This window comes from Equus przewalskii, chromosome 10 (genome assembly GCF_037783145.1).
Source record: "Equus przewalskii isolate Varuska chromosome 10, EquPr2, whole genome shotgun sequence".
Classification (NCBI taxonomy): Eukaryota; Metazoa; Chordata; class Mammalia; order Perissodactyla; family Equidae; genus Equus; species Equus przewalskii.
Genome location: NC_091840.1, coordinates 38,974,544 through 39,000,051, shown reverse-complemented (window position 1 = coordinate 39,000,051; position 25,508 = coordinate 38,974,544). Strand labels below are relative to the sequence as shown.

At 48.7% G+C, this 25,508-nt stretch overlaps 1 protein-coding gene and 1 long non-coding RNA gene across 3 annotated transcripts in view; one reads left to right on the top strand and one right to left on the bottom strand.

The window, feature by feature from the left end:
* ASIC2 (acid sensing ion channel subunit 2) overlaps window positions 1-25,508 on the bottom strand; it is a 995,375-nt gene that overhangs the window by 661,274 nt on the left and 308,593 nt on the right. The gene's annotated exons all lie outside the window — the stretch shown is intronic.
* On the top strand, window positions 12,545-18,532 carry LOC139073941 (uncharacterized). 2 transcript variants are annotated; one of them, XR_011523141.1, is made up of 3 exons: window positions 12,545-12,732; window positions 13,172-13,233; window positions 17,351-18,532. It is a non-coding gene; the product is annotated as an uncharacterized lncRNA (long non-coding RNA). The 2 variants fall into 2 exon arrangements; XR_011523142.1 differs by lacking the exon at window positions 12,545-12,732 and adding an exon at window positions 12,828-13,030 and having other exon boundaries at window positions 17,351-18,530.

Genomic DNA, 25,508 nt, shown 5'->3' with positions numbered 1-25,508 from the left:
TTTTATGCATTTTGGGAAGGGACTCGATTCCCGCCTCTCGAATATTTAGATTTAGGGTCTCTTGGCCTCCACTTGCTCTCCTACTTGAGTCCCCCGAATTTAGGAGTGGGTCTGTGCCTAGGACCTCACTTTGCAATGAACCTCTGAAGGAAAGTGCATCTATTGAGCCAGAATGAGAGAAGGTTCCTCCTGAAATATTTGGTTAACGGGCTGGTCTTCTGTTCCACGGCAGTGCTTCCTGGCTGAACGGGCTCTGTAAGCAGCTGCTGTTAGATTCCAGCCTGGACGCACCTGGATAGATGTGCACCTGGGCTGCGCATTTCTCATCTGTCTAATCTGAGCCCAAAGATTAGATTAGATTTGCCCCCCAGGCCTCTGTGTGTAATCTTTCTGCCACATACCTCCTGATCCATACACTGTCCTGTGAATACACTAAGATGTCACAGTTTAAAAGATTTTGTAGGGTGGATTTCATCCCCCCTATTTGATTGTGCTGTTAAACCCCCAAAGAGAACCGAGAATGCTGCTTGGGTAAAATCTGTTGGTTGGGTTATGGGGAACCCGCCATCTTGGAGGGGGTGCTGGCTGAGGGAAGGAGCTCTGTAGGGACTCTGGGGTCCCTCAGCACAGAGACAAAGGAAGGGCTGCCCGAATTCACCTCCTGCTCTGACTGGGCACCAGTACTGCATCAGAGGGACCACCCCACAGGACCATGCTGCAGATGTGGTCTGGCCTGGCGCCAACCTCAGTGGAGCCATCAACTCTCGGGGAGGGATCTCAGCCCAGATGAAAGATGTGACCTTACTGGAGTGGTAGCATGTGGTCCAGTCTCAAAGGAACACCACGATCAAGGAACAAACATACAGTTTCAAAATGACTCCAGTTACCTCATGGAGTTCCTCACTCACAAAGGGAAGCACCGTTAACCATAATAATTCTTCATATTCATCATCTTTGCCTTCCATTTCTCTCTCACCTGCAACAGATGCCACACGCCTCTTTTAAAAGCCCTAAGACCATCCTAGTTCAAGCGCCTCCTTACCTTCTGCTGCTCCTTTTCCAGATGCCTCATCTCAGAGCCCATGAATCAGTTCAACCCAGTCCTGACCCTCCTAGGAGGCAGGGGATGGAGAAGGAACTGAGTGAGGACAACCGGGGCTCTCTCTGGTGGGCAGGAGCACAGAAAAGAATGGAACTAGGGCTTCACTAAAAATTGTCATCTGGTCACACCTTCTTAAGCTGAAAAGAGACATGAGTGGCCCGTTCAACATTGGTGCCTATAGCAGGGCCTCTGACCCAAGGGACAACAGGTGCTGAGCATGGGACGTCTGCTCCAGACAGGCTGAGGGGGTGGCACAGCTCTAGAAGAATGGTCATAAGGGGATGCCAAGCCCCAGATTTATTGGGAGAGCCTGGCACCATGTCGGGTCCTGGGACTCAAGAGACCCCACAGGATAGAGAAGATGTCAACCATTGATAACAGGCTCAGGGATTATAGCCCATTCTCTGTGCCCCTGGATAAAGTGAAGGGGTGCTTGTGGGGGCTAGTGTTCCAGGGAACAGACTGACAGGGTGTGCAGAAATCACTTTCACAATGAGTTTGCCTAACCTGAAGTTTTGGGTTCAAGGGAGTCAATATGGAAGCACTACCGAATGCAAGGACGTGATAACCAGACCTGATGGTTACGAATTACAGCTGCCCCGTGGAGTGCTGAGGCCTGCTGTGTCCTCCTCAGCCTCACTTCTTAGAGACCTGGTCTACACCCACTTTCAGCCCCTGCTCAGTGGACACATGACCCCTCCCCTGGCCCTAGCTGATTGGACCAGCCGTGTATTACATGACACAGTCCAGGCCAATCACATTCTCCCTCCTTGGGATTTGTTAGCTGTGGGCATTGGACTTAAAGATGATGGATCTGAGGGGAGCAGGCCTCTGAGGGTCCCGTTGTGGAGCAGCCGTGATTGGGTATGAGCGTGCTGAAGCAGGGAAGCCCTGTCGGCGAGGAGAGAAGAAGATTGCAGATGGGGCCGAGAAGCAGGTGCGAGTGACTGGAGCAATGAAGAGCACCGAGGTTCATGATTTCCTGACCCTCGTGGGGCCTTGGCGTCCATCAGATACTTTTCTGTTCTTCAACCTCCTTTCTCAGTTTTAATCAAGCTGGTAGACTAGGCCCCATCATTGCAGTGACAGGATCCCTGAATAAAACAGGGAAAGTGAAGCCTACAGAGGGATACGAACTAGACCAAGGTTACACAATTAAGATAGAATCAGAATCGGACCTTCTGACTCCAGATCCAGGGCTCTTTCCCCTCAGCCACACTGTCCCCAATTTCAGTTCATCTGCAGGAGCTCTCAGGGTTCAAGGCTCCTTGACTGTGATTCCTTGCAGGTCAAGCACCATGTGTCTTGATTATTCTCTTTTCAGGTTTATCATCATGCCTGGTGCATAGTATGTGTTAATGAATGAATACGAAATGAATGGAGGAAGAACACAGCTCTCAGCTCATGTATTCATTTAATTCAGGCCGGCTCAGTGAACAGGAGGTCAGGCTGGTCTCCCGTGGGATGCTGGCTCCCATCTCTAGCCCTGAATCTTTGAGTCCTCCATCTCTAAGCCAAGACATCCTCTGGCTGCATCTCAAAACGGCCTTCTCCGTCCCCTTGGGCACTGGGATAGACTGCTTTATTGTTCACTGGTTTCCAGTTCCATTGCCATTGGACTTGGCTGCCCCCAAGCCATCTACTTTGGCCAAAGTCATGAGAGTGGACGTGAGATGACTTGCTTCTGGGAGGAAGTTTTAGGAACTAGGGTGCAACACTCTACATTTTCTTTTCCCTCTGCTGCAGTTATAGAACATGGTTTAAATAGTAGCTTCTCCTTCATATTGGGTTCCAGGGTGAGGATGGTGCAGGGCAGGAACCCCAGCCAACCTTGGTGGACGTATCTCAAGTCACTGAGACTTGCTGGTTGTTGTTACTGCAGCACAACCTTGTGTCTTCCTCACGGATACAGGCCAGGTCCCTTCTCCCCGCCCAATTCCTGGCAAGCTTATCCTTTTGTGCTGAAGGATTTCTCCAGCATCGGATCCATCCTGGGGACTGCTCCCCTCCTGCATTCTCAAGCCTTGCTAGTTGGAGTACCTGGTTACAGAATGTGCTGTCCTGGAGCATCCTGTATCCTCTGAGTCTCAGCGGTGTGCACCGTGGAAGCCAGCCCTTTGCTCCCATCCGTACATTCACACACCCGATGTTTCCTCTTCCCATGTCCCTCCATTGCCTCTGATCTTTACTTTCTCTCTTCTGCTCATGGGCCATCAGCCCGGGCATCTTTTGATACTGACCTCTAATGCTGCCTGCCTATCAAAGAATTATCAGCCAGTGTTCAGCCTTAGCCCTCCCCACCCCTCACCCTACCTTCTGCCTGGAGGAGAAAGAGCAGCCGACAAAAATAGCTGTGATGTTGACAGAGTGGAACTTGAGAGGGTGCAATTGTAAAACAGCTTTATTTTTTTTTCCACTCAGGACTGTCTGACAAACCTACTTTATCAGCCTTTTCTCCCCACTCAAAGATGATATCTCGGGCAGGTCCCTCAATTTCCTGTCACCTTCAGGAAATGAAAAGTCCTTTGGTCACTGCTCGTCTCAAAAAGAGTCTGATTTCAGCGATAAATGTCTAGTTCCCTGTAATTCTTAAAACTTTGAACTTCAAGCTCCTTGCCAATCCCCTGGAAGCCTACAGTGGGAAATGCCAGTCTGGTTGGGTTCTTCTATTTTTCCATCTACTCTGATTATTCCTGATACTTCTAGAAAGAGAGCAAGTTTTTTGACAATAGATTGGGGACGTGGACATTTCTACTTGACTGGTGCTGCCATAGTTTAGCTTTGAAGTAAGATGGGGTCAGAGGCTATTCCAAGACAGGACTTTCCCTTAGGCACATTTGTGAGGTCTTTGGGGTCCCTCCCATGGGTTCCACTGCCCTGCAGTGGAGGGACCCCCTTGTGTTAGCAGGCCACCTTCTTGGCAGTGGTCCTTCAGGAGAGGCCCTCTGCACCACAATGACAGGTGGCTCTGACTCAAGGAGAGACCATATCACATTTCCAGGTGGTCTCCTTGAAGCCCCTCTTGTTGGATGTGAGGTGAAAGGCAATGGAACCAGCCAACATCTCCGCATAATACAGGAGCAACACGCTTCAGAGAACTCTCTCTCCAACTTTCACCCTCCACCCTTTATACCCTCACCTGCGTGTGGAGCTGAGGTTGGGCTCATTTGTGGTGGTCCCCTCCCCGTGTCCCGCATGGGGAATGGAGCACTTTGCTCTGAAATGGGCAAGATTTTCCTCACCTTGGGGGAGGGGGATTCTCAGCCAAATCTGAAGAAAAATAACCATTGGTTAAAATGAGGCTGTCTGCTAAGAGTCAAGCTCTGTGTTTCCAATTTGATCCCCGGTGAAAAGAGGAAAAAATCTGAGGTGTTTTAGCTCATTCCTGAGTGTTAACAAGTCGGCCACTCTTCCCCACCACGACCACTCCATCTTCTCTTCTTCATCAGTTGATTTTAATGGTTATAAACTCTCATTAGATATAGATACAGACTTGATGAAGACAGACATAAATACATGGAGGCCTCGCTGGTTTTGCTTAAGATAATTATCCACCATCATTAAGTAAAATAAATCCTTGCTGCTATTTCCCCTGGAGCAGGCTGCCAAGAGTCGTCCATCCGGGAAGCAGCGCGTGATTCAGAGCATCTGCCCTGTGATTCTGGATTCGAGGCTCACGTTTGAAAGCCCTCATTGTCTTTTCTGTGTCGTCTTCCCACACAAAGCATGTCCTTCCCACTGGTCACTCACACTTCACCCCAGTGAGCCTCAGTTTCAGAGGTTCTCTCTCTGTGACTTCTCCAAGGCTTTCCAAAGTATATTTCCGTGTGTTGCAGAGTCCATGTTTTAAATCGGACCATTTGAAATATACCTTGTGATTTTGGAGAAAGCCCTCACAGTTTTTTGTGTGTGCATGATCTGATGACAAATAGACTTCATATATGTGTCACCTATGAACTAATAAATGAGGAATAAAAAAAAAGCCCCGCAGCTACTTTAATCAACTTTGATTAAAATAAAAGTTAAAACCAGAAGCCATACCTTTTTTTTTTTTGGTGAGGAAGATTGGCCCTGAGCTAACATCTGTGCCCATCGTCCACTATTTCGTATGTGGGATGCTGCCACAACATGGCTTGATGAGCGGTGTGTAGGTCTGTGCCTGGGATCCAAACCTGCAAACTGTGGGCTGCTGAAGTGACGCATGCAAACTTAACCACTACGCCACTAGGCCAGCCCCCACACATTATTTTTAAGCAGGAAATCTAAGTAAATTTAAGAAGCTATTGACACAAGTTTTTAGAATGCAAGGCACCCTTGAATCAATTAACATGCTTGTAGATGCATAAGAAAGAAGGTGAGAGGATATCTACGTACCAGTTTCCAAAACTTTAAGTTAAATTTCTACTTAGTTTATATCAGGTCATCATAAAGTAAAGTTTCACTCAAGTTTATATACCACAGACAAAAGCAGTCCTGTCTTAGGAAAAGTTTATTTTAAAAGTTCTAAGCCAACTGACGTGCAACCTTGAGACTATACCTATTTATTTGAAGACACTACATTCATTAGAATATTAGTTCTGAAAACTGTGTTGGTCTACTGGAGGTGTACACCTTGTCTGCCACGGCGGGGGACTGTCCTCACCGGTCTTGAGATAATCCGCCCGTTGACTGCGGCGTCCTTGATTAGTTCTAGGTAACGCAAACCATGTAACACAGGCTTCCTCCGTTATCTGAAAGTTCGCTTTACGCCACTTTGCTTTTAGGAAAGTCTTACCTTAATACCTGTTTTTGCTAAGGGAAAAAAAATCTGAAGAGGATTTTCGCTTTTATGAAAAAAGGTGAAAAGTGAAAATAGCCCTCAGCGTTTGTTGCAGGGAGCCCTTACTGAGGCAGCACACACACACACACACACACACACGGAGCAGCAAGAGGGGCATGGCCACGCTCGGACCCAGGAACTGTGCTCAGCATCGCAGCATCAAGCCGCCATAGCTTTGAACTGTGTCTGTGAGCGTCTGTGCTTTACCTCGGTTTATTTTGGTAGGTCGTTTTATGGGTCTGGGAATGCTCAAAAACTCTTCCTATCCAATTGCTTCTTTGCTTTACCCCATTTCGGCTCACCAAAGGTTTCATAGGAAGGCTCTACTTTCGGATAGTGGGGGGACCTCCATCCACACGGATTCTCTTAGAAGTAGGAACATAGCTAAAGGCATTTCTTGTTGAAAAAAATTACATGTACATTTTTTTTTTCCTGAGGAAGATTTGCCCTGAGCTAACATCTGTCGCTGCCAATCCTCCTCTTTTCTTTCTTGAGGAAGATTAGCCCTGAGTTAACATCTGTGCCAATCTTCCTCTATTGTTTTGCATGTGGGACACCTCCACAGTGTGGCTGGTTCGAGTGGCATAGGTCCCGGCCTGGGATCTGAACCTGCCAACCCCAGCCACAGAAGCAGAGCGCATGGAACTTTAACCACGGGGCCACGGGCCAGGGGCCCACATGTACATTTTCAAAAAGTGACTCTAACAGTTTAATTTAAAACACAATGGAGAATTCTCGTTTCCATTCTCTAAGTGATCTAGAATCTCAGAGCTTCATTACAAAAGACTTAAAAAAGAGAATAGTGACACCACAAAGTTACTTTTGCTTCTTTTTCTCTGAATCCACAAATACTGACATGGAGCCCACGCTGGAGAGGTAAACCAGCTTCAAGAGAGGCTGGCATTGTCTGTTGATCAACTGAACAACACGTATTGAAATCATATTGTCCCCGGCCCCAGAAGGGGCACAGGGGTCCCCGAGATGAATAGTGGTGTCTGACACATGTTTGTCCCTTCTGAAGCCTGGGTGCCTGGTTGATGGACCCTTCCTGCAGATACAGACCTTGGCACACAGTCTCAGGGAGTCAGGGCCACCTTCAGCCCCCCAGAGACATCGAGAATTACGGATCTTTCCTGGCTAAAGAGCCTGGATCTGGAACAAGAGATGATCCACTGTCACAGAGGAGAAATGCGATTGGGATCTGTTTGTTCTGTGAGTTGAAAGAGAAATGGTGGGCCAGGAGGTGGGAGGGAGGGGGTTTCTGTAGAAAGAGTACCGTTCCAGGGACAGAAAGACAACATTTCAGCCTTACACCTGCCGCTGATTTGCTTTCTGGCTTTTGATGAGTCACTTTCCCCTTCTGGGCCTCAGTTTCCTCATCTGTCAGATAAAGGGGTTGGCCTGGGTGACTGCCGAGGTCCCTGAAAGGTCTGAGACCCCAGGCAGGAGTTTATGAAATGAGACAGCTGATGGGCTAGGATTCTTTAGATGATTCTGCACGTGTCCAGCCACCTCAATCCTTCTTTCTCTCCCCCAGCTCTGTGGCAGACTGCTGGAAGCAAAGAGAAGATGCCTCGACCACTAAGCTCCACTGTTTTCTCTTCACCAAATATGGTCTGATGCAGGCTTTATTTGCCAAGTAATTAGGAAGCCTTTGGAGTGGGGGGCAGATCAGAGTTCTCCAGCCCTCAGAGTCACTGTTCACCGCCTTGACCCCCGGGGTCTTCCTCTCTAAGATGAAAGCCAGCCTCACACAGTGGGTGTAAGAATTAACTGGAAGAGTACATTTGGAAAGTGCCTAGGCAGTGGCTGCCACAAAGGGGAGCTCAACACACCCTAGCTGTTACTTGTCGCTGTTGTGATTTCCACTGTTCTTTGACTCGATTCTGGGCATGCACCAGAAGCTCACTCTATGCCAGCTCTTACTCCTGTTTGATGATGCTAATTTCTTTCCCAGGCACCCCATCACACTTCCCAGGCTGTAAATCTGCCTCTCACCTGGGTAGCCAGCTGCCTCTTGAACGGGAACCAATTGTCTGCAGTCAAGGCCGTGGAGATGGCAATTCCCCATCCCCGCATCTGCTGGGCGCTCACAGCTTTAGCACTCTCCTTGGTTAGAACTGAAATACTTTATAGCATTAATGCTTTTCAGATTGAAACCTGCAGGGCTGGTTTTTCAATTCCCCCCCTGGGACCGTGGTAGAACTTGTTTTCCAGAAGACAGACTAATTGTGAGGTCTCTGACAGGGTCCCAGACCTGACTGGCTGGCTGGGATAGCGCCTTCTGGCACAAAGGAGCAATGGTTCTCTGTGTAGGATTTGGCCACCTGTTGAAGGACCTAGCAGGGGGTCACAGTCATGGCTCACTATGTGCCAGGCACTGAGCCAAGAGCTCCTCCCCCAAACAGCTCTGAGATCCAGAGTAAGAGCAAAAATACTGAATAACTGATGATGGCAGTTATGAGACTGAGCGTTCAGAAAGGATGCAGGCCAGTAGCCCCTTCCAGTGCGTTGCGGGTAAATACCAGCCCCAACAACGAGGGAATTATCACTAGTCTTCAACCTACTGATGTGGAAACCGAGGACCAGAGAGGTGGACTCATTCGTCCCAGGTCACTGAGTAAGGGGCAGAGTCAGAAGTGCCGCCTGGATCGGATCTGGGTGGGACCCTGGGCTCTTTCTCTTCTACCACGCCCTGCCTTCCCGCCGCAGCCCCCTCCCCTGCTTCTCTGTGACCCTGCATTTCTCTCTCACTTTGCATCTACATAACATATCTTGTTTCCATCTCATTCTCCTTTCTTTGTTTGGATGATCCTTCGGCCTGTGCCCACAGGTGGAAATTGAATGCAAGCTGAGGCCCCATAGAACTCCCGTTAGCATTTTTCAAGGTGCCATGTGAGCTGGTTTTGCCTGAGGGCTGAACTTCTGGGAGGTCTGCGGGGCCCTTTCCTATCTCTGTGTCATACCCAGCAAACGTTCTCAGGGAGCTGTCGCTCAGATCAGCAATTAGAGGTCACTTTTATGCACCCGTGTCTGCGCCACTTGAAACTCGACTGTAGAAGGGGAAAAAGAAGGAGAACTCATGTTTCCTGGGCTCCAGGCATGCCAGGCACTTTACCCACATTCTCAAAATGAATCCCAAAACCTGTCTCACAAGGCAGGCTGGGAGGGCCTGGGCTCCGGACCACTGAGGCTCAGATTCAAGTCCCAGCTCGGTCCCTTACTGGCTACACGGTCTTGTTGAAGTTATTTAACCTTTTTCAGTTGAAAAATGGGTAGCAATACTTCCTCCCAAAGGAGGTTGTTGGGGTGGGAGCAGATTAAAAGAAACAAGATATATAAAGAATTTAGCATCGTACCTGGCACACAGCAGGTGCTTAATAATGGTAGCTGCTGTCATTCCCCCGGTGGTGGATGGGAACACTGAGGAGGGCTCAAGACCCACCTGAAGAGCATCTAGCTCGTGTGCAGCCAGGTGCTTCTAATTCCTGCCACACTACAACGGATGATCTTTTTTGTTAAAAATAATTTTTAACTTTGTTGTCTACTAAGTTTAAACTGCATAGGAGTTAGTTGAATACGTTTCAGAAAGTGATACTGAGAATTTAACTACTATTTTTTTTAGCGTACACTTAACTGCCTTTGTGATCACTCCGGAGGATGGGGGTGGTCAGGAGACTAGCAATGGCAATAAGGGGAGAGCTATTTCTTCCCCAATAACTTTTCACACCCCGGCTTGCCATTTAAACCTCCCCAGGCAGGGAGCCCGCTGCCCAGCTGAGCGGCGAATGAGCTCATGCCAGCTTTTGGCAGAGTCACAAATTCACACATGGGGGCGGCAGGTTGGGAGTGAGCATAGCTCATTTTGAGGAAATCAGACCAATCTCTGTCCTCATTTCTTAGTTATGTTTTTCTAATTCTGGCCACTTTCGGTGGAATCGGGAAGGGGAAGGAAAAAGAGAAGAAACTCACCAAGATGGACGGACCGTCCCTTAAGCTCAGTTCTCTTTCACAGATTAGTCTTCACCACCGTCCCGTGAGGTCTGCAGCATCATCTCCATGTTGCAGTTAAGAAAACTAAAGCTCAGGGAGGTGAGGTGACATTTCGGTGTCACACAGACAGGAAGTGGGACAGTCGGGATAAGAATTGTGGGCTCCCCAGCCCACAAACTCATATTCCTCCCACTGCATCAGGCTATCCGGAGTCAGGAAATTGGCTTCCAGCTCTGGCTGTGACACTAATTCATTATTTCAGAACATCCCTTTTTCCTCCCGAGCCTCATTTTTATTCAAAATGATGGGTCAAAGGAAGGTTTGGGTTAGATCCCACACGGCTCATGGATTCCACACAAAGGTCAACTTTGATTGATTGGTAGTGGCTGCTTGGGGCTCTGGGATGAATGAGATTCTGAGGCAGCCACGTCTGGGTTCATTGGGAGAGAGTGCTGTGATTGATTTGTGATGTCTGCCTTGGGCAATATCTGTGGGTGGCTGAGATTGTTTCACAAAAGGGCTGTGATTGTTACTGTTCCCATAGCTCATTGTAAGATGGCTGCGCCACCTCAGTCTCCCACTGCCGTTGTAAACAAGAAAAAGAAAGGAGAAGGGAACAAATCTGTATCTGGAAAGCAAAACATTTCCCAGGAATTCCTAGCAGACTTCTGTTTACCTCTCATTGACCAGAATTATATGACGTGGTGTTCCCTAGCTGAAGGGGAGTCTGGAGAAGTAAGCATTTGTCTAGATCCATTTCTACCCTTCAAAAAAATTAGGATTCTGTTAGTAGAGAAGTGGAAACTGGATATTGGGAGGAACCCAGCAGTGTCTGCCATGTGTGCCATCCCTGGATTGGGTATCTCCAGGGTTTTTTCCAGCCAAGTCAGCCATCTGACAATTTGGCAAATTTCGTTCTTCCTGGGTACCATGGTATTTTCTTCATGGAATATGCAGCCTCTGGTTCATTAGGGATCTTTAGTGGGTTTCCGGGGTGAGGGAATCCATGCTAATGAGACAGTCTCTGGTAGTTTAATCCAGGAGCATGGAGAACCCATGGAGATGTGTCCCAATGAACAAAGCTCAGAAAGCCACGGTGCAACCTTAGCATAGTGTCCAAGGATTGGCAGCAATCCCACCCAGACCTGGGGGAGGCAGGAGAGGGACAGCAAGGACGGTTTGAAGTGGCACACAGCAAGTTCATGGCAGAACCACAGCAGACCCTGTCTCTGACCCCCAGGCACAGGGAGTATGGCCGTGTCTGTCTTCCTGGGGCTGGCGCTCTGTGAGTATGAGCGGTGACACATCAGGGCTAACTAACAAGGAAGCATTTCTTAACAACAGGAGGAGTTTTGTGAATGCAAAGTATGTGAGAAATAACAGGAGGTCTGTCAGTGCAGAATGCATGCACGGGTCCAATAGTGTGTATGTGTGTGTGTGTGTGTGTGTGTGTGTGTGTGTGTATTGTGGGAAAGTGTCCCCGGCAGAAGGAGCTGCATCTGTAAGAAGCCACAATCCACCATCCACCTCCTCCTATTGGTGGGTCTCACCCAAGGTCACCTCCTCCATGCTGTCTTTTGGGCAGTGCCCTGGGCTGGGCCTTCGATGATTCCTATAGGGTCGGGTTGCCAGATAAAATATAGGACATCCAGCTAAATCTGAAATTCAGATAGACAACTGCTGTAGGGCTGCGGGCCTCGGGCCTGGAAACCCCCCATGTCTGCGCCTCTGTTTTCTCCTCTGTAGAATGAGGTCAAAGGAGCAGTGCTGACATGAGTGGAGGGAGGGGCTGAAGCAAAGTGCAGAGGCTGGGGGATCCCATGAGTCCTTGGTTAGGAATTAGGGGCCTGGGCACTGTCGGCAGCTTTTTCACACACTCACTCTGTGACCTTAGGCAAAACACCTCTCTGGGCTCTAGTCGTCTGAGAAACTTAGAGTTTTGTGATTCTCTCCACTTTGTGGCTTAGCCCAGGACCACCATTATTATTATTATTATTATTAATTAATAATAATAATAATAATAATAATAAAAGAGTAACATTGTCCACTGCCCCTGGCTTAGTTCAGCCTCTTCATCTCTCCCTGGGTGACTTCCTGTCTCAGTCTGGTCCCCTCCCTTCCATTATCCACGCGAAGCCTGAGGGATCTTCCCCAAGCAGTAATATGATTGCGTGGCTCCCCTTCAGAGAACCCTGCAATGACTTCCATTACCAGCAGGTCAATGTCTGCCCCCCATGAGCTGGCCCCGTGCTGGCCCCTTAGGGGGTCATCTCTCACCACCTGCCTCACTTTCTATCCTCCAGCCATCCTTGAATGAATTGCGCTTTTCCCCTTCTGGGCCTTTGCCTGTACCCTCCCCCCAGCCCCCGCCTGAATCACTGAATGAACAGACGGATGGGAAAGGAGCATGCGTACAAGCCATCGTCATCATTTATCATTATTCATCATCATTCAGTGCCTTCCTCTGTACCTCATAACACGTCATGATGAAGGCAGCCAAGAGTATCTTGGGATTCTGGGGTAAAGTTGTGGGGACTTATTCTAGGACTTGTCATGACCAGCATGATGTGGTCCCTGGAAATGTGACAGTCAAGGAAAATCTCCTCCTCCCTCCCACTCCACCACCCATTGTGATGCATCCATTTGAATAAATGGGCTGCAGCCTGAGGTCCATCTCCGATCATGGATGGACTGGATCTCGCCCATAGAGAGCTTTTATAATTGCCACTTGGAGGCCTGAGTCCAGCCTGCTGTGCGGCAGTGGGAGGGATGTTTCCTGGCCTGCTCCCTTTGACTGGAGAAGGAAGATACAGATCAGGTACAAACTGGGAAAAAGGTCACCCCTCGCATACAAATTTTCTTTGTGACATCATTAAAAGTCCTCTCAGGTACCTGGTTTGGGGTTATTATAATAAGACAACTATGTGGTACCAACTGTTCCTCTCCTCCCCTAAGTGGACTTTGGCACCACCTCTTACAAGAAGCCTTCCATGGTTACCTCTTTTCTGTCCACTCCCTCACACTGACTCTGCTCTGCTCCACCAACTCTCATTTCCACGATGGGGTGTGTGCCGAAGTGGGTCTTCCCAGGAGGGCAATATCAATTCCCTTACTCTGTAAGTCCATCCCTGGGCAATAGGAGGAGGATGGGGAGTTTGAGGCTGTGTGTCCTCCATGTCCCATTGTCATCAATGCTGACTGGCCGAGCTACCTAGTGGGGGAATCCCTCATCTCAAGCCCGTTTCCTCCTTTCTCAGACGGAGGTGAGCTGCTCTTGTTGGAGGTCTTGGGGAGGAAATGAAGAGTCTGGAGATTCTTGGTGAGTACTTGTGAAACATGTACCTGCCTCAGAACTGGAAGGTGAGTGTAAGAAAGGAGAGTATCAACGCTGAACACACTGGGCCCAATGCACCCAAGAGAACACGCCCTCGTCAGAGCGTCGCCGTGCCAGCCGCCCTCATCCCCGTGCTGCTGTCTGTTTACAGACTTCGAGAAACACTTTTCAGCCAGTTTATCAGCGGACAGGCGTAAAACAATTTTCATGCCTTAGAGGCACACTCTTCTTTTAAACCTCAAATCCCATTATCCATTGAATGACTTGGCCCAGAAAGATTTTTGGGTATTCCTGAAAATCAGATTCACCTCCTGGGGATAAACACTTGCCACCACTGGGATAATTCAGGAGTCGATTCCCCCACAAATTTCTTTTCCTTCTTCAATAGGCCACCTGGGAGCATAGAACGAGTTTTAGAGTCAGCCGGGTAGGGAATGGAATTCTCACTTCTTCACCACTCAGCTGGGGGACATCAGGCAAGTGACTTAACCTCTCTGAGCCTCCAGGTCCTCATCTGGAAGATGGGAACCCCTATCTAGTCTCACAGGGTAAGAGTCCATGTTAAGTCAGAGAATGTGCAGACTTCATGGTGGATACTCAGGAAGCGTTAGTCCCTCCCTTTTCCCATTCCTCTGAACCCCACGAGGCTCTGCTCTGTGGATAGCCACCTGTATAGGACACTAGGTTACTCTGACTTATTTATAAGTCATCTCGTCCTTATTTCATTTATTCCTGCACTGGCATTCCAAGGGCACAGTCATGCTTACTCATTTCTGTATTACTTCAGTGCTAGTGTGGTGCTTAGCACACAGTAGGTGCTCAAAATAAAAAGCCCCAATATTGTCACAGGCGCTAAAACCACTTTTGATAAAAGAGTCACGGGAATAACTGAGCCATGCAGCAGGGCCATGCAATCAAAGAAGGATGCCATTCCCAGGGTGATAAGTAACTACTGGCAGTCATTTTGTAAACACATTTGGCCTCCCAGGGTGTCTGCTTTGAGCTTTTATGGATTGTGTAAATTCTGATGTTCCTTAAAAAGCGATTTGTTTCTGCCCTGGTGCAATTCTCCAGATGTCCTGTAGATGGCAGTGTTCAACACAGATAGAGCCCTGAAGCCCCTGGAAACTCAAAGAAGGGGGGAAAAATCTCTTTTTATGATCAATGCACTAAGAATGAATTTATCATTCTGGCTCAGCAGAAGCCTAGTTATTCGGTAAGATGCTTTATCCACAGTTAACGTGCAGCTTAATCAGTTCAGTCAGATACAAAGCCAGCTCAGCCTCTGTCTCGTGCTCAGAATGAAGAACGCAGCCGACCCGGGGGTTTCGGCCATCCTGGCCGACAAGCCTCAGGAACTTAGCTTCTCCCCAGGATCCTTGGGCTGGGGGGTCCGGGGAGGGTTCGGGGGGCAATAGGCAGATGCAGAAAGTTCTACATCCTGAAGCGAAAATGAGGGATGGATTATCCAACAAAAGGGGGTTTAATGGAATGATTATAATATTACAGCCCTGCTGATCTAATAGTTAGGATTCAGCACTCTCACCACCATGGCCTGGGTTCATTTCTCAGTCAGAAAAGCACACCACTCCTCTGTCAATTGTCATACTGTGGCGGCTGCATGTTGCCCTGATGCTGATAGCTGTGCCACCGGGATTTCAAATACCAGCAGGGTCACCCACGGTGGACAGGATTCAGTGGAGCTTCCAGGCTAAGACGGACTAGGAGGAAGGACCTAGCCACCCACTTCTGAAAAATTGGCCATGAACACCCTGTGAATAGCAGCGGAGCCTTGTCTGATACAGCACAGGAAGGTGAGAGGATGGCGCAAAAAGGATCAGGCAGGGTTCTGCTCTGCTGTCCACAGCGTCGTTAGGAGTTGGCATTGACTCAACAGCACTAAGAAAATAACAATAACAACAGCTGAAATGTACTGAATGCTTACTGCACGCCAGACCCTCTGCAGATGCCTTCCTATTCCAACTCATTTAATCCTCCCACAGCCCTAGAGAGCAGGTCTGCCTAGTTCTATAGGCGAGGAACCTGTTGTCCAGAGAATGACTGAATCACATGATGTCCCACCACGAGGGGTAACAGAACATCCCAGGCTACAGCAGCCGTGCTCTGAACTGCCAGGCTGTGCTGCCTCCCTTGGGGACAGACCACAGGGGGCTGACGAGATACACTGCATCCCTCCAAAATTCTCTCACCACCAGTGCCTGTCCCGTGTGGCCAGAGTGTCCCCAGCTCACAAGTGAGAGCAAACAGGTGCAACCCCATCCCCACTCAGGACAACAGTGCAAAGCACACACCCCACCCCTCTGGGGCAGGGTATGTAATAGAGGAAGCCAGGCAGCTGCAGCCCCTCAGGAGTCTGGAAGCGAGTAGCTGACACTGTGCACAGAATGCAGGTGCCAGGGATCCCCTTGCCAGGAGTGGGGAGCTCCGAGCAGGGCAGGGCAGGCGGGCCCTGCAGGGAGCAGGCCTGCTTGGCCAGGGAGGCCGTTGACTTAAGGGTTACGAGCCAGCTGTCTGGATTTGACTCTTGGGCTCTATCCTCTGTCAGCCATGTGGCCCAGGCCACGTTGTCTAACTGCTCTGAGCCTCAGTTCTCTCATCTGCAAAATGGGGATAAAAAGATAATGTGTGTGAAGGGCCTGGCACAGGGTGAGTGAGGATGGGGGCAACGATCAGCATCTTAGGAGAGGCATGATGGTGAACTTGTTCCCAAAAGGCAGCTCAGGGCACAGAGAGTGACATCCATCATGCGGGGTGGGGGGGGGGGGGAGGGGGAGAGTTTCCATCGTCCTGAACCTTGCTCCCAGCCCTGTTTACCAAACTGCCTGTGTTCAAAGCATTTACTAGCAGTCGCTCAGTCTAATCTTCACCCCTGAGAAGGGGCCCCAGGGTCCCCTCCACGGCATTGCTAAATGGCTGGCTTCTTGCTTTGCTCGAGGGTCTGAATGTGCGTTTCCTGGAATTGCTTTCTTGAACACTAGGATCAACACTGTCGCTGCCATTGGTCCTGGGTGAGGTTGGAGAGAGTGCAGGTGATGGCGTGGGTGGGACGAGGTGGGCAGCCATGGAGGGCAGTGGTGGGAGGAAACGAGGCGGGGCCAAGGAGGGCAGTCACTCCCCTTTGTGCCCATTCACCAAAAGTGGAGCTGTGCCAACAAGTTTTTGGTAAAGGTAATACGTAGACACGACAGACATTAAAACCATGATGTAAAGGCTTTAGGGGAAATAGCAAGAAGAACACAGATCGGCCTGTCACACAAAGCCCCTTCCGTGTGTGATGATCCATAAGAATGTTATTCAGTTATTCCAAGTGTGGACCTGACTCTGTGCCATGCCATCTCTAGAGATGCCCTTGGCAGGAACTCAGCAGGAACCGTCTACTGGAGAGAACAGAGTACCAAACGTATCACTTGACCTGTGAGTGGCATGTGGCGCACCTGGGGTCAGGCCCAAAGCCTGGAACTAGGAGATTAGAGTTTTACAGGGATGGTCTTTAGACCAGTGGTCTAAAAGTCCTCTCAAATTACTTTTTCTATGAAAAATTCCAAATTGCAGATTCTGGAGGACCCAAGCTTACACCGATTTGACTGTATTAAATAGACCAGGCAGAGTACCAGGCCGTGGGGAAACATGTCTGACTCATTGGCAGGTTCAAGGGCCATAAATGTGACCCAGACACAGAAGGTGAGGCCTGGGTTACCCTTTGTGAGAATGCACAGGGACCTGGAACGCTGGGCAATGTCTCAGACCTCCTCTCTCTGGGACTCCCAGACGGAGAGGGCAGAGTACAGGCAAGGGTGGCCTGGACTCCAAGTTCAAATTGAGATTCCCAGACTTCTAGACATCAAGAACTAGGAAAATGATATTAGTAAAAAAGTGAAGATGGCATTGGGGATCAATTTTTTATTTTGCTCTTGAAAAACTTACTATCTGCCATCACCATCACTTCACATAAAAAGGACATTTTAATACACACCTAATTAAGGAGGTTTTCGTCTCATAAAAAGAATGGTCTTTTAAATTGAACACATTTCATTTTGTGAAAATTCACTGCTCTTTCTTTATTTTTCCCATTTTGTTGCAGTCAAGGAAACCTTCATTACTCATTGCCAACGGTTCACGGGAATCCTGGCCACCCCATCTTGAGTCCTAAGCTCGGGGTCATTTTGCTGCAGTGGGAGTGAAGGTGGAGGCTGGAGGCTTAGGGGGGAGTAGACAAGTCACCCTTTGGGCCCAACAGCAAATTGGGGCAAAAATGGATAAGAGTCATTTTGCATGAATGCAGTCTGAATTAGTGAGAAGTGTGAAGTGTGGCCCACTGTCAAAGGCAGGTTAGTTTTACTCTTCTCAAACCCATGCTTTCATACTGCAATACAAGCTAATTCAGCAAAGAGTTGCTAATTGGATGTCTTTGGAAAATTGGCTTTCTCGGATGGATAAGACTGATTTGCAGATGCCATTCTCATTGCACATCTGATAACGGGTACTTCTGAGGTACTTGTGACGAATCCAGGAGAGACTGAGCCAACAGCAGGGAGCACATGCACCAAAGGCAGTTTCCCCATTGAAACACTTACTGTCTCCCATCGCAGCAATTATTTCCAAAGCAGCCTGGAGGAAAGATTGTCTGCCTTCTGCAAGGCCCCAGAGGCCAGGGCTACGGTGCCTTCTTGGAGGCAGCCATTGTTGCCGGCTAAGTGCTCTCTGTGGACATACAGGGCCCGCCCGCAGGTGACGTGTGTAACCTGGGCCCACCCTGTGGCGGTACCTATAGCAGGAAGGGAGATGGGAATCCTAGTGCCCGCTCTAGTGTGAGCAGATGGGAGAATATTCACATGTAATAAAAGGCCAAGTAGGGGGCGGAGCAATACGTTACCAACGGAGTCAATCATCACACTTCTTGGGTCCGAGGAAGAGGGGAAGAAAATAAACATCTTTTGAGCTTCTATAAGATGCCACGCTCTGCGATAGGTGCTGGGGATTCAAAGATAAGCTGGACAAAGTCCAACAGGGACCCCAACTTGTGATGGAGAGTGACAGGTGAAGCAGCGGCAAGATGAAGACGTCACAGCTGGAAGGAGTTTGTGCCCAGTGCTCGTGACGGGACAAGAGGAGTCCCACTGAGCACGTGGGAGGTAGCGGCGTCTCACAGAAGCGATCCTTAATGACGTTTACCGATCACTCACTGTGGCCCAAGCATCCTGATAAACACTTTCACAACACTCTTAATTTGCCCAATAAAATACCATTATCCTCATTTTGCAGATATGGAAACCGGCTTTATTTGTGAGATTCAGCAGAGGATTATGTCCTGTACTAAGTGTGTGTCTGCGTGTGTGTCTGCGTGTGTGTACAGCATTTCAGCTGCCTAAAGGACTGCTCAGTTGTATGGGCTCCCTCCAAGTTCCTGAAAAGCCCTAGCAATGTGGTCACGTGTTTTGGTAAAATTTACGAAAGTGAAATATTTCATGGCAATCGGTTAGGACGGTTGTCCTTCCACGCTGACTTCTCTGTCACACTTCCCTTGATGTCGAGCGTGTCGAGTAGTTTGGGCAGTTTTGGCATCTGGCTAGCTGAGGAGAGGTTGCATTTTGGATACATTTATTTTGGGTTTAATGGGATACGTCTAGACGGATTTGAGTCACTTCTGTGCAGAGTTAAATATTGCTAGCCACTCTGGCGTAGGAATGGCTTCAGGACACCCCTACTGCCCATCATACCAGCTCCCTGGATGTGGTCACGTGAGTTGCAGGGCTGGGGCACATAATAACGTGAGTGGGTCCTATAGCACCCAAGGCGATGTGCGTCACGGAGGAGAAACAGGCATGAAATGCACAGAGCTGGAGCTAGCCTACGGAAAGTTCTTCCAGTCATGAGACGTGGAAAAAGATTCAGTTTTCACTGATGCCTGGTCCAAACGGACGTTTCCTCCTTGCAGAAATGTGTCAGTGTGCACATTAATACATTTGTACCATTATGCACCATATGTTTCTATTGTTTTCCGATTGGAGTCATGCAAAATAGAATTGATCAGAACCCCTGAACTTGTGAGGCCCAAGCATGTAGCAGAACTGCAAACAATGTCACAACACTGTTTGATGACTCCAACTCTCAATACTACCTTTTATGATCAACCATGGTAAACAAAAGGCTAAATTATATTTCTATTCACTCTTAAGAAAATTATATCACAAGACTGCTGCCCCGTGAAGAGGCAATCACAGAGTATGCAGCCACACAACGCAGGAAAAAAGTATTATAGAGGTGGGTCAAGCAGCTAATTAGTGAAAAGATTCTTATTTTTCTGGCTACTGTGTTTGCAATATTTGTCAGCTATTTTTAAATTTACAGTCTGTTGTGATATTTTCCCATTCTTATTTTTTTCTCACATTTTTCTTGTTTTTTCTCACATTTGCATTTCATTTTGTATTTTTTATTGGGTATTCTTTTTCTTAATGGAGGGCCCCAGAAGGACATAAGTTTCAGGCCCATCTTGGCCTCTTGGGGAAGGTGGCCCTCCCGTATAGGTTGCCTGTGCCATGGGCACATCAGGCTGTCCTGAGCCCTGCTCCCTGGTCCCTTCTTCTGGTGACAAAATCAGCCCAACATTAACAATTCCAATTTACATTTCTTCCTTAAGACTAGTGGGCTTTGAACTAACATCTCCCCAACTATGAGCCACAGATTTGGCAACCGCTCTGCAGACACAGCAAACCGATGTGTCAGCTGGAGGAGCTGAGTGCCTTCCACGGTCACTCCCATTTTGTCCACCCCACTCCTATTAATGAGCCCAGAAGGGCCACGTGCTCCCACACAGAAATAATTTCATGTGACCTTTCCAGCCCAGGCTCCCCCATGGTGTTGGGATGTTTGCACCCTGAGTGGCAGGCAGAGAAAGCCAGTCTTCCTCAGGCCTGGGTGACAGCCCTTGGGTCTGTTCCATTTAGCAAAGGAGGATTAAGCCCCTCCCTGTGCCAGGCACTCAGAGAAATTTAGGAACACAGAGATGAGTCGTGAACCCACAGCTCTAAGTCAGGGCAGGGAGAAGCCGGTATCCTTATACTGTGACAAGAGGGCTGAGCCCAGGGAAGGGCCCTGAACCCAGAAGCCTCAGCTCATGCCCAGGGGACTCCAGCCTACTCAAGATCCTTGCTCGACTGCCCTATAGACCTTGCATTCACTCAGCCAGCCTCCACAGTTGCATAAGCTGATTTATTATAATAAATCCATGTATATATATAACAGCTACATAGTAAAGCTATCAGCTGTCTCTTGTTGTTTCTGCTTCTCTGACTGAACTCTGCCTAATGATGATGATGATGATGACGACAATGAAGATGCTATAGTAATAACAGCAGCAGCTCACACTGATTAAGAATTTACACGTGCCAAACTTGATGCTTAACACTTTTCAGGCATTGTTCTCGCTTATTCTGCTCAACAACCCCGTGAGGTAGGTGCTATTATTATCCGTTTCTACAGATGAGGAAACTGAGGTGCGGAGAGGCTGAGCAACTTGTCACACAGCCGGTCAGCCCCAGAGCCGGACTATGGTCCATTTACCACCCGGGCTTCACGCCACAGGAGGAGAAACATAAGCAGGTCCGACCACTTGGTGCCTGACGTGGGAGGGACGAGCAGTGAGAAGGGAGGAGCTGCAGGATTTAGGTTGGAGTCGTGGCTGCCCTGGGTGCCAGCCTCTTTTCTCCCCTGAGGATGGAGTAGGTGGGCAAGAACCCTCATACACAGAACAGAGAACAGAGGATATCAGGAGAAAGGCACTCTGAGATCTGCCAGTCCATCGCCCACTGGACATGGGAGCCAACTGACATCCTGCAAAAGGCATGGAGAAGCAGCAAGCTGTAAACAGGCTATCGGGTTGGCGATGGACAGGGTGTAGGTTCCTTTTGATGCAGAATCCTCACCACAACCCTGCACTCCATGGAGCAGGGAAACTTTTCCAGAAACATCTTGCCATGTCAGGAACCAGGCAACCTCAGGTGGGTTCCCACAAGGTCCTGCCCACTGTAAAATTCAGTAGTGTAGCAAAGGGTTAGTATGAGGTTAGGAGAGGAGACAGATTTGACCTTTAACCTTTGGCACTTCCCACGTAGGAAGGAGGGAGTCTCCACATCTTGCATGTAGCAGCACAGTTACCGCAAGGCTGAGGAGGTAGCTTTGTGCTTTGGCTCAAGATGTGTATCTGACTGTGCCAATGGCAAATAGAGCATCATGGCATCCATGCAGATACTGGTAATAACAACAATAATAATAATTATCCTTCTATCTTTAAAGTGCTTTATAGTTTACAAATGACTTTTACATTTTTAAATGTTTAGCAGGACATCTTTGTCACTTCCATTCTTCCCGCTTCACAAATGGGAAAATGTAGGGTCGCTAAGGGCTTGGGTCTATGACACATAGCTGGTGGTGGTGGAGCTGGTTTTGGCATTCAGATCCTGCATGATCCCATTCTCCACTGTCCTGTGCCGCCCCCAGCTTCCAAGGGCTACACACAGGTCTCCGGGCAAGGATTATATTCCCCTCCATTCCCTGCTTCCATTTTGCGTTTCGAACACTAAGACATGGAGGTGGGAGCGGCTGCAGAACGGCCGACTGCCAGGCTGCGAGAGGATGAGTTTGTACCAGTCTCAAAATATGGAGATGAATTACACTCAACCCCAAAGTGGGCTTTTATGGGCTGTCAGTCAGAAGGAAATATTTTGAAGTCAAAATTTGAAAAATGTCACAACTGGTGTTTTGAATTCTTATCTTGGTTGCCTTGTAGTACCTTTTATTTTTCGTGTAGAGAAGAAAAAAATACGTCTCTTTAAAGATCACAGAGGCTCAGAAAGTGCTCCTGCCACGGTCTGGTTTTGACCCTGTAGGCACCGTGCGTCAGGCTGTTGGATCTAACACACACAGCCAAGGGTGCTCCATCAGGAGTCTCCGTACGATGGGGTGCAAAGGCCACGGGCTCAAAGACTGACTCCCAGGTGCTCCTCCTCCCAGCTCTGTGACCTGGGGCAGATTCCTCTCCACGCACCTATTTCCTTCATCTGTAAGATGGGATCTGGATCAACAACCCCTCGTGGCTATTGTGGGGGCTGATGAGACCAGGAACATTCATCAGCTGTCCAGAACAGGGCTTGGACGAGAGGCGAGGTTTGAGTCCTACCCACAGCCTTTGAAGCAACTTTCCATTGTTAGTGCCATCGAGTGGATTCTGACACCTAGAGACCTGTGCACAGCAGAGCGAAACCCTGCCTGGTTTCCTTGCACCATTCTCTCACCTTCTGGTGCTGTATCAGACAATGCTCCGCTGCTATTTATAGGGTTTTCATGGCCAATTCTTTCAGAAGTGGATGGCCAGGTCCTCCTTCCTGCTCTTTCTAGTCTGGAAGCTCCACCGAAACCCATCACCATGGATGACTCTGCTGGTATTTGAAATACCGGTGGCATAGCTTTCATGTCACGGCAACAGGCAGCTGCCACTGTATAACAATCGACAGATATGTGGTGTGGTTCTCTGACTGGGAAACAAACCCAGGCTGCAGTAGTAAGAGCACAGAATCCTAACCACTAGACCACCAGGGCTAGCTTCAAAGCAACTGGCAAAACGCTTTTCAAACAGTGAATGTTAGATGGGTATTTGTGGAAAGAATAAATGAAAAATGAGGGGAGCTTTAAATTGAAAGGTTAATGCTGTTACCCTGACAGTGATCCTAAAATCCCTCCGGCTGTTTTACACTTTTTGCTGGGCAAGAAATATGGTGATTCATAGGTTTTCTTATAAAACAGCCACGCACATATACCATTAGCTGACAGGGGTAATAATGACAAATAGTTGCAAAGCACTTTTCAAAACTTTTCACTGGCATTGTTCACTTTATTCTGACAATAATGCCGTGAACCGCTGATGTCGTCACTGTCACTGCTGTGGCTTCTGCTACCTGCTGGCAGTTACTGGTTAGCTGCTGTAGCCAACCTCTGTGCTAAGTGCCATGTGTACTTCATCCCTGGTGAACCCCCGGGATGCAGGCTGCTAATAGCATTTTCTGTGTGAGAAAACCAAGGCTAACAGGGTTAAAAACCAAACTTGCCCCAAAATCACATAGCTAGTAAGTGGCGGAGCCAAGACTCAAATCCAGGCCAGCCTGATCCCAAAGCCGCTGTCACAAAGCAAGTGTCATTATCTCATTATATAAATGGAGAGATACACGAACAGCGGCTGCAGGACTTGCTCCAAATGACTCATCCTGTCAGGGGGAGAAGCTGGACCTGAACCCCCGTATCCTTGCTCCCAATTCTAAGCTGCTTCCACATAACTGTCTCCCAACCTGGTGATTGCTTCTGCCTGCCAAACCCGTGCTAAGCGTCTAATAAAATTTATCATTTGATCTGCCTGAAACACAGTGATGTATGAGCTCATAAAAGAGCCACTCTCTTTTATGGGTTCATTCTTCCGAATGTTGGAGGCAGCGATCTCAAGGCGTGAGGACTTCAGACGATGACAATGACGCTAAGGATTGTTATTATTTTCTTCCTCATAGTTTTATATATGGTTTGATTTCTTTAAACAAATAAAGACCGTAAAACTTAAAAGCATAAAGTTCATGGCTACCCTGTGTTAGAGGTATTATTTATCCCTACCTTCCAGCTGAGGGAACCGAGGCTGAGAGGGAAAGTGAACGGTCTGGTCAGAGCTAGCTTCCAGAATTCCCGCTCACCCACTCCGCCCAGCTACCTCCTGGGAGCCCCAATTTGCCCAGGGCAGGAGAACGATGTCCTCCATGATTTTCTCATCTCTTCTATGACAAAGGCATGGGTCTTTGACCCTAAATCGGTGTCTAGATTCACATGGCAGTGAGGCCCGGCGTTTCCTATGGCAGAGGAAGGCGCCACAGTTCACGGGGCTTTTTCCTGAATGCCGGGCTATAACCGCTCAGTTCAGGTGTACCGTGTGTTGTGAAGGCTCCCCAGGGGACCTCACATTCTTCATCACTCATTGCCTGGGAGGCTGGAGGTGGTGATGAGGCTCAGAGGGGCTGGTGACAGTGGGTGAGCGGGTGAGCGTGTTGCGTATATGAATGTGTGTCGTGTATAGTGCACATACCATTTCAGTCACTGTGGGTGAGGGCATAAATACCTCTGAGATCCGACCTTCAGTTTTGGAAATTTGATGCTATGTCCTAAAAGCAAAATTTGGGGAAATACTAATTTAGATGACTTGATAGAAAGTTCAGAGTGAAAAATGACATTTGCCAGACGATATTGGGTGAGCAGGCCCTCTGTGATAGTAAGAGCCAGACCCATTTGTGAAGCATATTCATTAAAATATGAAAATCAACTCGTTGTTCTCTTACAGCCCTTTCCCATCTAAACCAAAAAGAGCAGGAGCAGGTGGCTTGGTTTGGTAAAGAAAACACCGCACCTGAGGCTGGATCTAGTCCTTGCCTCTGACTCTACTCAGCTGTGTGTCTTTGAATGAGGCCCTTGACCCCTTGGGTTCTTCATCTGTAAGAGAAGGAAATGAACATGAGGATGCAGCTCAATTCTACAAACATGGACTGGGCATCCACCTGTGTCCAGCGTTGTACCATGGGAATCGAGGAGCAGGTAGAGGTGGGAGGACCAGGGTTCTGTGCTACCAAAATTATGGGGGAAGCAGGAAGACCCTCTGCCCTGTGTGCCCCCACATCTCATTTGGTCCGAGGCACTCATTTCCCCTAGTTAAGGTAGCTGCCTCACCCAACATTACTCCCCTCACCCAATGACTGGTTGGTGTTGGGTACCAAAGACCTGATCCTTCCCTTTGAGGAGGGCCATCCTTACAGGGCTGCTTCAACGCCAGAGCCCCTCGTGGGAATACCAAGGCTGAGGGTGCTGCAGTTTAACTTCTCTTTCTGCTCCATCCTTCTCCCCTTGCTCTTTTACAGGTATCGTTCCAGAGAGCATGCCCCCTAAGACCTCCTGCATGCAAATCTCTGTCTCAGGGTCTCTTTCCCGGGGGAGCTCAAACATTGTCATGGAATCCCACAGACTTTGGGAAGGTGGGCTCCACTCAGAGTGGACGTAAGCATAACTGGTTCCCATCTCATTTCTTGGGATGCAAGCACAGACCTACCTCGTGTGGTTTCAGGGGAGTTGACTTGGTGGTCCCTTAGATAGTTCTCATGAATATGGCCGAGGGGTCTGGCGAATGTTTAGCTTTGAAAGGGAAACTAAACGACAGTCTATTC